An 18,665-nucleotide genomic window follows, 5' to 3' on the forward strand; every position below is an offset into this window, starting at 1 on the left:
GGAAATACTTTGTGCCTAGTAGCAGTGTCTGCTAGTCAGCGGATTATCCCGGCTGTTAAGCAAGCTACACCACCTGTAGTTTAGACACTTAATTTTTTCAAAGGAAATGCTTCGGGACCATGGGATACTTAGTGAAGAGCATCAGGAGGCACCCCAAGGCATAGGGGCTGGGACTGGCAGTAGGATGCCTTGCGGTGGACAGCCGAGCTCGATCCTTATAAAAGCTTTTTAACTGCAACAGCTTTAGTGGACGCTACTGGAGCTGGAATTACGCGGCTGCTGGCATGAGACTTGCCCTCCAATAGATCCTTGTAAATGGATTTAAAGTGTATTCATTCAAATTAGAGAGACAATTTAAATTAAAAAGCTTAGAGCTGCCTCCACCACAGGGGGGCTCGCTCGACCCACCAGCGGACAGGCACCAGTATTGGGAGAGGGGGGCTGGCCATCAGGGTTCACCGCGGCTCTGGCACAAACCCGGCGACACGGAGGTGGCACGGGCAGGAGCGGACTGGCCGTGTCGGCTTCTCACTTTTTGGATTTTAGAAGGGCATGACATGCCTATATCTGTGTCTCCCCCTCCTTTTACTCCTCCACCTCTTTTATTTTCGCATGACTCTATGTACTTGTCACTTTTCCATGTGTTAGTTGTGTCTTCTGAGCAGTTTGTCAGCTTTTGGACACCTTTGAAGGTGTTTTCTATGTGTTTCTATGTGTTTTTGTTTGCCTGCCATTGGTTTTAACAGTGTTCGAAGGTGTTCGACGAACAGTTCGACGAACAGTTCGGCGAACACACGGGTGTTCGACGAACTGAACCGAACTCGAACACTACGGGGGTGGCTCAACACTACTAAAGATCTCAAATTTGCACTCACCAGACCAAAGCACAGATTTCCACTGGTTTAATGTCCATTCCTTGTGTTCTTTAGCCCAAACAAGTCTCTTCTGCTTGTTGCCTGTCCTTAGCAGTGGTTTCCTAGCAGCTATTTTACCATGAAGGCCTGCTGCACAAAGTCTCCTCTTAACAGTTGTTGTAGAGATGTGTCTGCTGCTAGAACTCTGCGTGGCATTGACCTGGTCTCTAATCTGAGCTGCTGTTAACCTGCGATTTCTGAGGCTGGTGACTCGGATAAACTTATCCTCAGAAGTAGAGGTGACTCTTGGTCTTCCTTTCCTGGGGCGGTCCTCATGTGAGCCAGTTTCTTTGTAGTGCTTGATGGTTTTTGCAACTGCACTTGGGGACACTTTCAAAGTTTTCCCAATTTTTCGCACTGACTGACCTTCATTTCTTATAGTAATGATGGCCACTCGCTTTTCTTTACTTAGAATTTGTATTATGGCAAGAAAAAAGCTGCTAACAGTCTATTCAGTAGGACTATCAGCTGTGTATCCACCAGACTTCTGCACAACACAACTGATGGTCCCAACCCCATTTATAAGGCAAGAAATCCCACTTATTAATCCTGACAGGGCACACCTTTGAAGTGAAAACCATTTCCAGTGACTACCTGTTGAAGCTCACCAAGAGAATGCCAAGAGTGTGCAAAGCAGTCATCAAAGCAAAAGGTGGCTACTTTGAAGAACTTAGAATATAAGACATATTTTCAGTTGGTTCACACTTTTTTGTTAAGTATATAATTCCACATGTGTTAATTCATAGTTTTGATGCCTTTGGTGTGAATGTACAATTTTCATAGTCATGAAAATACTGAAAAATCTTTAAATGAGAAGGTGTGTCCAAACTTTTGGTCTGTACTGTATATATTTATGAAAACAGAAAGCAAACCAAAAGGTAGGAACAGATAAGTGTCTAGCAAGATACCCCAAATCTACCTTTTTTTTTTTTTTTCCAAACATCATTTTTATTTGTTTTTTTCCGAAAAACAAAAACATAGACAGACATAAGAAACAAAGCCAGAATGCACAATAATAAGGAGCCTGTACATAGATCAGGCACAATGAATAATCAATAAGTACTGGTTAGCTGGCCTAACAAATAGACAACTAAACAAAGATACAAAAATTAAGTATTAGCAAGTTACAGTCATCTTCAATCAAGGGAATTAAGTAAATATCGGTAAATTGTGTTGATTAACTCCCCTGCTTTAGTTAATTCGTAAAAGTCCTAGGCTGTTGTTTAGATCTTCCAGAATATGCCATTCTGTAGAAGTAAATGGTTGGACAATTTTATTCTTTTCAGTCAGAGAGCAGCATGTTATAATAAACTGCTTCCATTTTGATAGGAACTTGCCTGCTTGTTGTTCTTTGTTACTAAGGGCATCTAATTGTTGTACTCCCATAAAATGTTTCATTTGGATTATTAACTCTGCTATAGGGGGAATGATAGGGTCTAGCCAATGTTTGAGTAATTGTTTTTTTGCCAGGAAGAGAAGAGTATGAAGCAGTTTTGGGGGGCCTTTTGATTTTTTGTCGGGATTCTCTGGGTTGTTCCAATGATGTAGTAGGGCTAAGTATGGAGAGAGAGTGTATCCTGGACCCCATATAGTATTCATCAAGTCTGAGACTTGATTCCAGTATACTGTTGAATCAGAGCAGGACCATAAGCCATGCATAAGGTCAGAGTATGGATGATGACATTTAGGGCATGCAATCAGTCTATTTGACAAGGGATCTTTTTTCGGTATATTAAAAGCGTAAATGGCCCCGTGTATCATTTTATACTGAGTTTCTCTCCATGATTCGTTTATAATGTATTTTCTAAATATCTTCTAGCCTAATCTGATCTTAGTAGGAATTTCAACGTCTTCAAATTGCTGCTTCCAATATTTAAAGGGTGTCAGGGTGTATCTTTAATACTTTAATAAATTGGATTTCATAGCCGAGTAAAGACTAGATATTGAGGGAGTACCTGTTGGGGATAATAAAATTACATCTAATTAGTTTTGAAAGGTCTCGAAGGTAACATCCCTTAAGTTTTACATAATGGATAGTCTAATTTGTTCAAATTGAAGGCCATGCTGAAGAGGTAGATCATACTTATCCATACACTCTGGGTACGTCAACCATCTCCTATCGGTTGGGTGGAGAAGGTGAGATATGTTATGTATACCTGCTTGCTGCCATTTAAAAAATAATTTATTTTCACTGCCCTGTGGAAATTCCGGATTCTGCCATAGCGGCAGGTGCTTAGAAATTCTGAAAGAAAGACCATATTTTTTTCTAACCGCTTTCCAAGCGGAAATGGTGTCTTTAAAAGTTACTGATTTTTTGATTGCTGGGGGTAGGGAAGAGTAGCGAGAGTGTAGAAATGCAGTTAAATAGAAGGGGTAAGCATAGTCTGATTCCAAAGAGTAATCAGAGTATGTTTGTCTTTTGTGGAGCCAGTCAATTATGTAGCGAAAGCGGCAAGCAAGGTTGTAATTCCTGATACTTGGAAAATTGATACCTTCCATCATCCTTGGATGACATAAGTTTGTCTAGATTAATCCTAGGACGTTTTCCTCTCCATATAAAATGACTAAAGGCCCTTTTAAGTGTGATTACATCAGAGTGTTTCAGTAGCAATGGTAGAGTTTGGAGTTGATACATAATTTTAGAAGTACTGATCATCTTAACGAGATGCGCCCTACCTAAAAAAGACAAGGGAAAATCCTGCCACGATTTCAATTGATCAGTGATTTTTTTGATGAGGGGGGGGGGATAATTTAACGTATATAAAGAGGATGGCAAACGGCCTATTTTTATGCCCAAATAGGTGATATGAGATGTAGCTATATTAATATCATAGAAAGATTTTTTTGGGTAGAGTTTCATTCCTTTTTCAGTTAATGGTAGCAATTCACAATTTTTAGCATTTATTTTGAACCCAGAATAAGTGCCAACATTTTTAAGTAGATCCAGCACTAGAGGTAAATGTAGGATGGGATCCGACATAAACAAAATGATGTCGTCTGCAAAAAAAAGCCGCCTGAATAGATTTTTTGTTAAATTAACATAGTAACATAGTTTTTAAGGTTGAAGGAAGACTAAGTCCATCTAGTTCAACACATACCCTAACTTGTTGATCCAGAGGAAGGCAAAAAAAACCCATGTGGCAAACACTAAGCTCCACATTGGGGAAAAAAATTCCTTCCCGACTCCATACGACAATCAGACTAGTTCCCTGGATCAACGCCTTATCAAGGAATCTAGTATTTATAACCTGTAATATTATACTTTTCAAGAAAGGCATCCATGCCCTTCTTAAATTTTAACAGTGAATCACTCATTACAACATCATGCGGCAGAGAGTTCCATAGTCTCACTGCTCTTACAGTAAAGAATCCCCGTCTGTGATTATGATTAAACCTTCTTTCCTCCAGACGTAGAAAATGCCCCCTTGTCCCCGTCTCTGGCCTCAGAGTAAAAAGATCAGTAGAAAGGTCTTTGTACTGTGCCCTCATATACTTGTACATAGTAATAAGATCACCCCTAAGCCTTCTTTTTTCCACAGTAAATAACCCCAAGTGTAATAACCTGTCTTGGTATTGCAGACCCCCAGTCCTCTAATAACCTTGGTCGCTCTTCTCTGCACCCGCTCTAGTTCAGCTATGTCTTTCTTATACACCGGAGACCAGAACTGTACACAGTATTCTAAGTGTGGTCGCACTAATGACTTGTATAGAGGTAAAATTATGTTCTCCTCATGAGCATCTATGCCTCTTTTAATGCATCCCATTATTTTATTTGCCTTTGCAGCAGCAGCCTGACACTGGCCACTAAACGTGAGCTTGTCGTCCACCAATACACCCAGGCCTGAAAAAGTTTTAGGGTCTGATAAAATGCGGACTAAGGGTTCTAGTGCCAGGTTAAAAAGTAAGGGGGTTAAAGGACACCCTTGTCTCATTCCCTTTTCAAGAGGGAAGGGAGAGGATAGAAAACCCGGGGTATACACCTGAGCTTTTGGAGACATGTATAAATTACGAATATAATTAAAAAAAGGGCCTGACAATGACATCTTGGTTAAAACCATATATAACTAATCCCAACTTATATTATCAAAGGCCTTTTCGGCGTTAAGGGAGATAATTGCGGTGGACTCCTTTAAATCAGGTGTAGAGTGGATTTTATCAAGCGCCAGTAATACTTTCCTAATATTTATCGTGGCTGAGCGACCCTTAACAAAGCCTGCTTGTACATGGGATATAAGGTGGGGTAGAATAGAGGCCAGTCTGTCAGCCATTATTTTAGATAAAAGCTTAATGTCGATATTTATAAGCGAAATCGATCTGTATGAATTGGGGGATAATGGATCTTTGTCTGGTTTTGGTAGTAATTTGACATAAGCCATATTTGCGGAAGGGAAAATGGGATTGCCATTAATTATTTTGTTGAAGATCGATACTAACAACGGGGAAACCTCTTCCGTTAAGGATTTAAAGAAGTCAGAAGTGTATCCATCAGGTCCAGGGGCTTTGTTTGGTTTCAAATTTCTAATTGTATTAGTAATCTCTTCCAATGAAATAGGTTTATTTAATATAGATTTATGTTCCTCCGAAAATAAAGGTAGTTTGACCTTATCTAAGAGTGTATCAGAGAGGGGCAAGGTTTGTTTTGGATTTTTGTATAGGTCCTTATAAAATGAGCCTAAAATCTCATTAATTGATTTAGGGTTCGTGTGAATAACCCCGTTGATATTTCTTAATTGGAAAATTCCCTGTGGCTTTTTCAGACCTTTCGCTAAATTGGCCATCATCCTCTCTGATTTGTTGCCAAACCTATAAAAGTATGCTTCTGTTTGAGATAAATGGAATTTTTCTCTCATATCCGTGTATTGGTTGAATTCAGATTGTTTTTAAGACCAATGTGTTTTATTAAGAGGGGAAGGGTCAAGAAGAAATGTAGTGTAGGCTTGTTTCAGTTCAGAGGATAGTTCACTATATTTTTTCCTAACTCTTTTTTTGTGAGAAAAAGTACACGCCAAAATTTTACCCCTAAGTACTGCCTTGGCCGATTCCCATAATAATGTGGGATTATCTTGGTGTGCCGAATTGTCAGATAAGAACTCGCTCCACCATATCCTGAGAGAGGAAATAAATGAGTCGTCTTTGCAAAAGTAATCTGGAAATCTCCATAAGAAGTCAGGGCCCCGAGGGAAATTCTTTGATAGTTCCAACCTTACTGGAGCATGATCAGAAATAACAATATCATCAAATTGCACCGTTACCAATTTTGCCAACAGAGAAGGAGATACAAAAAAATAGTCAATACGAGACCAAGAGTCATTGGCATGTGAGAAGTGCGTATATTCTCTATTACTAGGGTTCAGGAACCTCCATGAATCAATTAAATGGCAAGTAGACATGCTTTGTCATGCGAGTTTGTTGATTGCGAAGTACTAGCAGTGTTTTTCCTATCCTTGTGCACTGAAACCACCCAGTTAAAATCTCCACCTACTATTTTGTTAGGGTTGGAGTCAAGTAAGAGTCTAGTCTCCAATTGTTTGAAAAAGGATTTGTTGCCTATGTTAGGCGCATAAACATTATAGATAGAGAAGGTTCCACAAGATGTAGATAATGTTAATTGGATCAACCTCCCCTCTCCATCCTGCTGCTGGCTTATGATCTGGTGTATAAATTGTTTATTGATAAGGATTAAGACTCCAGCCTTTCTATCTAAGGACAATGAACCATAGACACCCCCAACCCACAATTTTTTCATCTGGGGGAAATCCGCTTCAGGTAAATGCATTTCCTGTAGGAGGGCTATGTCGGGCTTTAAACGTTTTAAATGTCTAAGGACTTTCATCCGTTTTTGGGGAGAACGCAAACCTTTAACATTCCAAGATACGATAAACATATTCAAAGACTGTAAAGATAAACATGTTTGGTGAGCAACTTACAAAATAATGATGACATGTAGTTAGATTATGTACTAAAGAGCAAAGCTGGAACATGTGAAACAGTTTCAAATAACAATAAACCAAAGTTTTAAAGAACTGACCTAGCAAGATCGTAAACATTTTTAACTGCTCGCTAGGGAAAAAACTATCTCCTGGGCCTCACTTCTGCCCGACCATGTGTGTAATATAACAAATTTAAATTTAGATCCCCCCTAATTAAGTTATTTTATCAGAATTTTTCTTAAGCAATTGCCTCCATAAAATATTTTTACTCCAGAGTCTCCAGGTGTATAAAAGGAGAAACTCATTATATCAACGATTGTTATAGCTCTGGTCTCCTTTGTCTCCTCGTTTCGTGGGTCTCTTAGGGGACCGTGAGCTAGAGGGAGTTATCGCCTGGTGGGTCTGTTCAGGGCTGGCCCTTGGGCCCAAGAAACCGCTGACAAAAGATTCTGCCTTATCAGGTGAGATAAATTCCCGGAAAGAGCCATCTGTGTCTTTCAGGCGTAGAGTAGCCGGGTAGCGGAGTTGAAAGCGAATTTTTTCTTTGTGCAGTCTGGTGCATATAGAGCTGAAGGACTTCCTTTTTCTGGTTACTTCAATGGAGTAGTCTTCAAAAAGCAAGATTTTATGGCCTTGAATGATCAATGGATGGTTTAACTGTTTGTATGCTCGGATAATGTCAGCTTTATCATTGAAATCCAAAAATTTCATAATGACCTGTCTTGGCCTGGTTGTATTGTGGGCTCCTGAGACAGAGGGTGGAGGACCAATTCTGTGGACCCTTTCCACCTTTTTACCTTCAGGTAGTTTTAGAGCTTTTGGGACTTCATTCTCGCATAGGGGTTTCAGAGTGTTCTGAAGATACGATTCAGGTAGACCCACCAAGCGCAGGTTGCTTCTGCAAGAACGGTTCTCAAGGTCATCAATACGGTCTCTCAGAATTGTGTTCTCATGAATCATCTTCAATGTTCGATATTCGTGTTTCTAACTCAGTGAGCTGTTCGGCTTGTTCATCCTGTCTGGCTTGTAGATCCATCAGGGCAGTATTTAGTGTGGATTGTATTATGGTTTTGATTTCATGAAGTAGCCTAGCAGTGACCTCAGCCGCTAGTTCCGAAGGGTCCATTTGTGATTCCCCTTTCCTAGAAGTAGGATTGCGGGGCGTTTTGGGGGGTTGACGTAAATCCCCTCCGTCTTCAGATTGGGCAGGATGTTCCTCTTGGTCTAGAGTAGGAGCCATATTATGAAGATTGGAGAAGTCAGAGTGATTGGAAAAGTAAGATTGTTTTTGGCCCCTAAGGAGAAGGTAGCGTTCCATATAGGCCAAAGATAATGTTCAGAAATGACCTTCAGCTGTGTGGAAATTTCAAAGAATTGCTGAGCTGCAGGATCAAAAATCAGGAGTCTGGAGGCGATGTACGGGGGGGAGAACATGAGCAGATAATCCGAGATCACATGGTCGGCGCCTGAACGGAAGACTCACAGAATCATAGTTTGTAAACAGTAGTTACTTCATGATAAGAAATAGTGAGATCGCCAGAGCAGGTTAACTATTGTCCATTTTTAAACTGGATACGTGGGGTCAAGGCTGGTTATTAGATGACCATGTAGAGTTGGGTCGTATCATAGGAGTAGTGAGTGAACAATAGTTGTAAAAAATTGAGACAGCAATATTCCTGTGTGCCTCAAGATGGCGTTTGAAGTAAATGATGAAAAATAATTTTTGTAGGTCAAATGTCCACTGGATGGAGTTTTGATGTAATTAACAATGGAGGACGGTTATTTGGAGCTTAACAAACTCCCATATAACTCCACTAATGTAAGAGATGGCCCTGTAGTGAACAGAGTATAAAGGAGAATTATCAAGGTTTTGATGCACTATTTGGGCCAAATTCAAAGCGCAAGAATAGCCTCAAAAGTCTCCATTGCACTGCCTCACTGATGTTGCTGAAATCCACAGAGATGTGAGGGCCCCAGGTTGTTTTTCAGTCCCCAGCCTCTCTCCACTTCATCTCCACCTCCGCCAGGCCGATACAGAGCCCGGGACCAGCAGCCTCTCAACCCTGCATCACAAACCGTCTGAGGGAAAGTCCCGACGCCCCGCTCTGCAGGACTCCACCGTGGACGCGGCGCACTACACGCAGGCTGCCCCGCCGTCTCCGGACCACCAGGGAGGATGAGGATGAGGTAAGAGTCACTTAACAGGTGATCAGGGGGTGCCGCTGATTCACCCAGGGGAATGGGGAATACTCGGTACCTGGGCCTTTGCCTGGCCTTGGGGATGTCGCGGTGGTCGGCTCCCGGGCCCGTACCCTGGGGTCAGCTTTTAAAAGGGGATTGTTTGTTAATTTTATGAAAGTTCGTGACGCCACCTGTGGTTTCTGGTGAGAATCACCAGCGCTGCGGCAGTCCACTGAGGCCGGTGATAAGGCAGCTCAATGGTATAGCTCCCCACAGGTGGAGCTAGGCCTCAGGGCAGCGTACGGAGAGGGGGATGCAGGACAGGCGAGACCCAGCCGGGTCAGAGCAAGAACAGGGACAGACACGATAGTCACTTCAGTACCTTTAACTGATGGAAATTCAGGCACGTCCCGGAGCACTGTAGGGTGAAGGGTGCATATCAGGATCCTCCCCAATGAGCGGGTGTAGGGCCTCCTGTTTCTTGCCTCTGCGTAGTAAGTTTCTGACCTGCCTGAAGCTAGGCCTAACTTTATCTCTGTCCTGCACCGGCTGACGTTGTGGTAGGGCCTTCTCTTGAAGTGCACGCTCCCAGCTTAAGGGGCCTATGTGTCTCCTGGCTCTGTTACATATCAGCTCTCTGGTGAACCTGGGACCTGTAGTTCTCCAGGGATTCCGGTTGTGCCTTACTGGGTCGTAGAGATCCCGGTAAGCTCGGACCCGATGTCTGGTATATGTTTCGGGGTGAGCTGGGTAAGCTCCTCTGCCCCCACTGCTACTCACTTTCCACTCACCTTTGGCCACGCTCGGGCCCTCACTAGGCTACTCACACAAACGGCAGCTTGCCGCTCTTCACCGATCTTGTGAGCTACAACTGCGTCTGGGCTAGGCTTCACTGCAGGCTGACCTCTCTGTAGACTCCAGACTAAATGAGCTCGACTCTGTATTCAGGTCTGTACTTGCTGACCTCTCCAGAGGAACTCCTTACTGCCTAGCTCCACCTTCCCTATTTATATCCCTAACGGGCTCCCTCTGCTGGTCTGAGGTGGGAGGTGAAGATGTGTGAATGTTTATGGGGGCCTTTTGTGGAGGATTCCATCAATACACCCTTCTAGAAACTGTGGTACCAAGCGAAGCTGGGCGCCACACCGCTCCGAAGCACTTACCCCTGGCTAGTAGAGATTCCTGTTCGGGGAGTGCAGCAGGATGGTGCCGCTCACAGGCCAGGACTCTGTCTTCAGTTTGAAGCTCCGGTATCTCGCACCAAGGAGTGCCGGGGGGACCCGGGGGTCGTTTCTGCGTGTTCCGGGAGGGCAGCAAGCCAAGGAAGAAGCTAAAATGAGCCAAAAGCTTCCCTTAAGACAGGGCTCTGCCGGAGCTTTTCACAGACACGTCCTGCTCCTTCAGCTTCCGGTGGATGGTCTCCAAATATACCTTTTAATAAATCTGCGCTAATGCATGCAAAAAAATGTTGACTAAAGGAGAAGTATTAGATATTAAACCATGAAACATGGAGTACAATCTCTGGTGGCATACATTTTAAAATGTTTATCAATTTATCTTATTTTCAGATATAATCTATTATATGTCTTAAATACTAACATTTCCTAAAAATTCAATATCTAACAAAAGTCTATAAATGAAAAATAGTTTAATTTTTTTGCAAAATCTGGGCGTGCTACTACTGTAAATGCTGGGCTGTTAAGTCTCCCCTCATGTCTTGAATCCCCAGGGACAGAAGTGTACTAATCATTATACCTACTTTAATTACAATGAGTGTTAAAAAAATTGTATACCTCTAGGTGATACAATATTCCTTTTACTAAACCGTGTAATTATAATGATACACTTCATGAAGCCTATTGACATAAAAAGCTTCACAATATTTAACAGAACTAATTAGACTAAATCATATCATATGGAGATCTTAATATATTTTTTATGTGACTGCTATACTTTTTCTGAATTTTCTGAAAGATTCTTTATTGGAAAAAAGGCAAGAAGAAAGGCTTAGCGTCTTATACAAAGGTTGCTAGACTACTGTAAGTGAGGTGGTAGAAGTGGTGGCCTTAGTTTATGTTTGGAAAACCTCATGACAGGTTCCCTTTAAGAAAGGGAACAGACCAACAGTAACGTGTTTATGAAGATGTCAACATAAACACGTTACTATTAGTGATGCGCAAGCACAAAAATGCTCGGGTACTCGTTCAAGTCAAGCAAATTGGAATGCTCAAGTTCTCGGTCCAAGTAATGAGCCCAATGTAAGCCTATGGGATACTCGAGAATTTATCCGGCGGCTTCCCCTGGCGGTCTGCAGAGGGCCTAAAAATTGCCCAAATCGATGAGAACAGTGCCCAAATGACATGGGAACAGCATGAGGAACATCCCCTGGAAACATTTATGACTCCCAGGTCACGGCTGTCAACAACATTGTCAGAGGTATTATGCCACTTTGGGGTATTTTGGGGTGACAGTCATTACTGGTTGGTGACACTTCTAGACCCACGCTACAAGGAGAACTTTCTGTCTCTTATTCGCTTGCAGAACAGGCCTAATAAAATGGGGCAGTACGAGAAGGCCGTTGTTGCGGAATTATTTAAAAAATTCCCATCTGAAAACGCTGGCGGCAGAGGTCACAGTTCGTTGGACAACCAAGGAGTACAGGCAAGAGAGACACAAATGCAATCCAGCAGAGGAACACTGTCAAAGTTCTGTGACAGTTTTCTCAGACCCTCCCATCACACAGGACCTGAGGCGCGGGGTATTCTCCCAAGGAAGGAAATGTTTCGGAAGATGGTGAGGGAGTACCTTGCCGACCATACTAACATCCTCCGTGATTCCTCTGTGCCTTATAATTATTGGGTATCCAAGCTGGACACGTGGCATGAACTGGCTCTCTACACCTTGGAGGTCCTGGTCTGCCCTGCCGCTAGCGTTTTGTCAGAGCGGGTTTTAGTGCCGCGGGTGGAATTATAACCGATAGGCGCATCCGCCTGTCAACTGAAAATACTGACAGGCTGACTCTTATAAAAATGAACAAGGGCTGGATTGGGCCAGACTTCTCAACACCACCGAATGATAGCAGTGTAACATAAACTCAAATACAGTGTCTTTTTTTTGGGAGGTCTAACTCTATTTCCATGCACCTCTGTCTTCACACCGAGACATGGGTACACGCTTCCTGATTTTGTCTATTTGCTCTTGTACTCCTCATTCTCTGCATCCTCATCCTCTACCACATCACCACCATATGTATCATATCAACATATCTAAGTCTCTTGCAAGGGGCATTGGAGTTCCTCCAAATTTATGGCAGCTGTTGTTTCACTGCATAGGCAAACAGTATGGGAGACACACTTCCTTATAATGGCAACATTGTTATCAAGAGGACCTCTGACCTCTATGTCTCTTGCAAGGGGCATTGGAGTTCCTCTGAATTATTGGCAGCCATTGTAATCAATGCATACGCAATAACAGTATAGGAGACCCACTCATTAATAATGGGAACAACAAAGCATAGCCAACTACTGGCCCTTTCAGAATAGTAAGGACCGCCTGATGGCCCTATAAAAATAGTTTTTGTGACTTTCAGAGTCCCTCCATCATAAATAAAGCAGGATGTGTCTGATGATGTGTCACACACCACATGGCCAGATAAGGTTGTAAAATGTTAAAATGACATTTCCTGGTGAATGCATTTGTCTTGATTGAAAGCAATGCAAAAGTGCAAAAACGCATCAAAAACACTACGTGTGAACATAGCCCAAGGTGTGGAGGAGAATTTTTGTTTTTGGTTATTTATTTTGCCTTATATACAAGTCATTACCCTGGAAAAGATGTTCCTTTACATATTTCCCAGGAAAATCAATTTTGGTTTCGTTTTTGTATGTTTTATTGCGAGTCTGTAAAAGTAACGTAATACCCTGACAACGTTGTTGATAACAGTGACCTGGGAGTCAGAAATGCTTTTAGAGGTCTTCCCCATGTTGTTTCCATGTTATTTGAGCACTATTCCCATCGACCTGGGCAATTTTTAGGCCCTCTGCAGACCACCGGGAGGAGCCGCCAGAAAAATTCTCACATTACCCATAGACTTACATTGGGCTCGTTACTCGGTCCGAGCACTTGAGTATTCCAATTTGCTCGACTCGAACAATGAGTACCCAAGCATTTTAGTGCTCTCTCATCACTAATAAAGATGTGTATGCCAAGAGTATCCATCTGTGTAATTGTCGCAAAAATTGTACCAAAACATATTGACATACTCAAAAATATACTGAGGAGTGAACTAGAGTGAAGTTGCACCAATTTGCAACTTTTTAAAAAGTCACAATTGATTAATCAAGTTTAAACATCTGGAATTGCTAAACTTAACTCACAAAGTGGATAACACTAAAAAAAACAGGCAAGTGCATATAAAATAGACTTTAAAAAAGTGGAAAACACACAAAACTTGGCAAAAAAGGGAAAAAAGGCAATAATGAATTGGAACTCAAGTGTTTATAACCCCAAGACAACTATTAATTCCTTTACTGTTCTAGGCTACTAGTATTGTAAACATTAGTCCCTTCATTAAACATTAGAGATTGAACCACCTAACCAATCAAGCTTTAACCCTGCAACCTCCAAGTATTATAAACTGGTGCATGATGTTATTTGAGTACTGAATTGTAATATTTTAAGGATGCTTTATGGTATTATTCACTTTACCATTAACAATATCATTCAGATCTACATATGACTCGGGATCTATGTGTTGCCATTATTTGGGCACTTTAAAGGAACCCGTCACCAGAAAAAAAATACTGCGAGGAGAAAATGAAGTTTATTCCCACAGGCAACGTTCTGATTTCAGTCATGGGGCCAAACCGGTGTGGGTTCAGTCATTGCTCTGAGTTTGCAAAGCGGCATCCGCGCCCCCAGCCCTGACTAACATTAGCTCTGTATTGCGGCTGGCTGTCAGTCAGGGCCGGGGGGCGTTTACAGACGCCGCTCTCTATGCTCAGAGCAATGGCTGAATCGGCACCGCCCCTGTAACTGAAACCGAATGCTGCCAGGGGGAATAAAGTTAAGTATAGAAAGAATATAGAGAGTCATGCATATGTGTCCACCTTGTTATTCCTGGAACTGAACAATGCGGCTCCATTCTTAAGATACAGGTGCATCTCACTAAATTAGAATATCATCAAACAGTTAATTTATTTCAGTTCTTCAATACAAAAAGTTAAACTCATATATTATATAGAGTCATTACAAACAGAGTGATCTATTTCAAGTGTTTATTTCTGTTAATGTTGATGATTATGGCTTACAGCCAATGAAAACACAAAAGTCATTATCTCAGTAAATTAGAATACTTTATAACATCAGGTTGAAAAATGTTTTTAAAATGCGAAATGTTGGCCTAATGAAATGTATGTTCAGTAAATGCACTCAATATTTGGTCGGGGATCCTTTTGCATCAATTACTGCATCAATGTGGCATGGCATGGAGGTGATCAGCCTGTGGCACTGCTGAGGTGTTATGGAAGCCCAGGCTACTTTGATAGCAGCCTTAAGCTCGTCTGCATTGTTGAATCTGGTGTTGCTCATCTTCCTCTTGACAATACCCCATAGATTCTCTATGGGGCTAAGGTCAGGCGAGTTTGCTGGCCAATCAAGCACAATGATACTGTTGTTTTTAAACCAGCTATTGGTACTTTTGGCAGTGTGGAAAGGTGCCAAGTCCTGCTGGAGAATGACATGTCCATCTCCAAAAAGCTTGTCGGCAGAGGGAAGCATGAAGTGCTCTAAAATTTCCTGGTAGACGGCTGCGCTGACTTTGGTCTTGATAAACACAGTGGACCTACACCAGCAGATGACATGGCTCTGCAAACCATCAATGACTGTGGAAATTGCACACTAGACCTCAAGCAGCTTGGATTGTGTACCTCTCCACTCTTACTCCAGACTCTGGGACCTTGATTTCCAAATGAAATGCAAAATTTACTTTGCATTACTTAGTGTGTGAATTACTGCCTTCTGGACATCTGTCAAGTCAACAGTCTTCTCCATGATTGTGGAGCCTACTGAAACAGACTAAGGGACCTTTTTAAATGCGTAGGAAGCCTTTGCAGTGCTTTTTGTTAATTATTCTAATTTACTGAGATAAAGAATTTTGTGTTATCATTGGCTGTAAGCCATAATCCTCAACATTAACAGAAATAAACACTTGAAATAGATCACTCTGTTTGTAATAACTCTATATCATATATGAGTTTCACTTTTTGTATGATATTCTAATTTAGTGAGATCCACCTGTAGATACATGTCCCAGTGGTGGTATCTATTGGATCTTTGGGCATATCTTGTCGATATGTTATAAATGCATTTTAAAATGATGATCCCATCTGTGACGAAGTGCTGGAGGTCACAGAAAGACAAGCTACATAATGCAATCGAGAGAAACTCTCAGAAACAGTCAATGAGAGTGAAGTTCAAAATCTTTCATTTAAACTTTTTATATGCCTAAATGACAGCTTAAATCTACTTAGTGGTTCTTGAGTGCAATACTTTTTACATGTGTCTTTCACTGTTTTACTACCAAGCAAAGCCTTTAAAATGGTTTTAAATTCAGTAAAAAGATAAAGTCTTTTAACATTTATGTTGAAATACCTTAATCACTGTAAAATTAAAAAGTTATGTTTTAAAATGGGGATGGATTAAATGAAAAGTAGAAATTGTCGTAATATTTCATTATACAATAGGCTTTTTTTAAATATCAGTATCCACTGTCAATGTCAGTATGAGTTCTTAAAAATATTTCCATTTTTATCACTTGAGCTGTTTCTTCTAAATACTCAGATTCTTAATTCTTCAGAATATCATCTCTTCTGTTAGTTGAAACCTATAAATTAAAAGGGATTTTTTATTATATAAGTACATGACTGAAGGTGAGAACAGTCCATAACTGCTTTAAATAGCAGTTTTATAAATTATTACAAAATTAATAAGATTGCAAATGACAAAATAAAACTTAGACTGTGGACATTTCTTTTAAGAATTGAAGAAACTCAAATAAAGCAACTTTGCTTTAGGCTGTGTGCCCACGATGCGTTTTTAATCCGTTTCTGCAGCGTTTTTGCAGCTGCGAAAACGCATTAAAAATGCATGGTAGAAGGGCAGCAATGTTCCCCAATGATAATCCGGTATGTGCTGTGCACATGCTGTGGAAATTTCCGCTGTGGATTATCATTGCGGAAAAAAACGCAGCACTACCTATTATTTTGCGGAAATGCTGCGTTTTTGCCGCCATTGACTTGCATTAGAATGCGCCAATTCCGCAAGACTGCATCTGTACTTGCGTAATTGGCGCGTTCTAATGTGCGGATGGTACCCGGGTGTAGAGGAGAGGAGAGTCTCATCCACACCCAGGTACCGTTAAAAAATCTGTAAAAAAAGAATAAAATAAAAAATAAATGTATATTTACCTTCCGGTGGCCCGCAGTGCGCTCCTCCTTGCTTCCCGGCACTTTGCAGTGGATTGAAGGACCTGCGCTGACGTCAGAGTCATGTGACGGCTCACGCGATGCTGACGTCGGCAGGTCTTTCAATCCACTGCTGCCGGCACTGAGCAAAGCAAGCCAGCGCGGGCCATCGGAGGGTAAGTATATATTTATTATTTTATTTTTAACCACTTCGCGCCAGAGCCTGTTTTTGCCTTCGTGACCGGGCCAATTTTTTCAATTCTGACCACTGTCAGTTTATGAAGTAATTACTCTGGAACGCTTCAACGTATTCCCCTGATTCTGAGACTGTTTTTTCATGACATATTGTACTTCATGATAGTGGTAAAATTTCTTTGATATAACTTGCGTTTATTTGTGAAAGAATCGGAAATTTGGCGAAAATTTTGAAAATTTTGCAATTTTCAAACTTTGAATTTTCATGCCCTTAAATCAGAGAGATATGTCACACAAAATAGTTAATAAATAACATTTCCCACATGTCTACTTTACATCAGCACAATTTTGGAACCAAAATTTTTTTTTGTTAGGGAGCTATAAGGGTTAAAAGTTGACCAGCGATTTCTCATTTTTCCAACAAAATTTACAAAAACATTTTTTTAGGGACCACATCATATTTGAAGTCACTTTGAGGGGTCTTTATGACAGAAAATACCAAAAAGTGACACCATTCTAAAAACTGTACCCCTCAAGGTGCTCAAAACCACATTCAAGAACTTTATTAACCCTTCAGGTGCTTCACAGGAATTTTTGGAATGTGGAAGAAAAAAATTAACATTTAACTTTTTTCACAAAAATGTTACTTTAGACCCAATTTTTTTTATTTTCACAGGGGTAACAGGAAAAAATGGACCCCAATTTTTTTTGTGCAATTTCTCTTGAGCGTGCTGATACCCCATATGTGAGGGAAAACCACTGTTTGGGCGCACTGCAGGGTTCGGAAGGGAAGGAGCGCCATTAGACTTTTTGAATGTAAAATTTGTCTGAATAATTAGCAGATGCCATGTTGCATTTGGAGAGCTCCTGATGTGCCTAAACAGTGGAAACCCCCCACAAGTGACACCATTTTGGAAACTAGACCCCTTAGGGAACTTATCTAGATGTGTGGTGAGCACCTTGAACCCCAAGGTGCTTCACAGAAGTTTATAATATTGAACTGTAAAAATAAAATTTTCACATTTTTCCCACAAAACCGTTTTTCATCCCTTAATTTTGCATTATCATAAGGGTAATAGGATAAATTGCACCATGAAATTTGTTGTGCAATTTCTCCTGAACACGCTGATACCCCATATGTGGAGGCAAATTACTGTTTGGGCGCATGGCAGGGTTTGAAAGGGAAGGAGCGCCATTTGACTTTTTGAATGTAAAATTTGTTTGAATAATTAGCAGACGCCATGTTGCATTTGGGGAGCCCCTAATGTGCCTAAACAGTGGAAACCCCCCACAAGTGCCACCATTTTGGAAACTAGACCCCTTAGGGAACTTATCTAGATGTGTGGTGAGCACCTTGCACCCCCAGCTGCTTCACAGAAGTTTATAATATTGAGCCGTAAACATAAAATTTTCACATTTTTCCCATAAAAAATGTTTTTCATTCCCTAATTTTGCATTATCATAAGGATAACAGGAGAAATTGCACCATGAAATTTGTTGTACAATTTCTCCTGAGTACGCCGATACCCCATATGTGGGGGAAAACCACTGCTTTGGTGTACGGCAGGGTTCGGAAGAGAAAGGAGCGCTATGTTGGCTGGGATAGGCAGCAGACGCCATGTCACATTTGAAGAGTCGCTGACATGCCAAAACAGCAGAAACCCCCACAAGTGACCCCATTTTGTAAACTACACCTCTCAAGGAATTCATCTAGGGAAGTAGTGAGTATTTTTTAATTTTTAAATTTATACCATTGGGCAGTGAAAAAAGCATAATTATATTTTTACCACAAAAAAATGTTTTACCCTCAGATTTTACATTTTCACACAGGGCAATGGGTAAAAATGGTGCCAAAATGTGTCACACAATTTCTTCTAAAAGTGGCAATACCCCATATGTGGCTGTATCGTACCGCTCAGCCATACGGCGAGATCTGGGGGGGACGGAGCGCTATTTGACAATTGGAGAACAAATTATTGTAG

The 18,665-nt window shown here is 41.2% G+C and overlaps 1 protein-coding gene across 1 annotated transcript in view; it reads right to left on the reverse strand.

Moving 5' to 3' along the window:
• Nucleotides 1-15,289: 15,289 nt before the first annotated feature.
• Nucleotides 15,290-18,665, reverse strand: part of BANK1 (B cell scaffold protein with ankyrin repeats 1) — an 857,480-nt gene continuing 854,104 nt past the window's right edge. Inside the window, exon 20 of the mRNA XM_073639073.1 lies at nt 15,290-15,908. The gene's annotated coding sequence lies outside the window, so the exon portion shown is untranslated. The remainder of the gene's footprint in view (nt 15,909-18,665) is intronic.

The sequence above is a fragment of the Phyllobates terribilis genome, unplaced genomic scaffold, assembly GCF_046119375.1.
Source record: "Phyllobates terribilis strain yellow unplaced genomic scaffold, ASM4611937v1 Scaffold_1__5_contigs__length_1240528914, whole genome shotgun sequence".
Taxonomy (NCBI): domain Eukaryota; kingdom Metazoa; phylum Chordata; class Amphibia; order Anura; family Dendrobatidae; genus Phyllobates; species Phyllobates terribilis.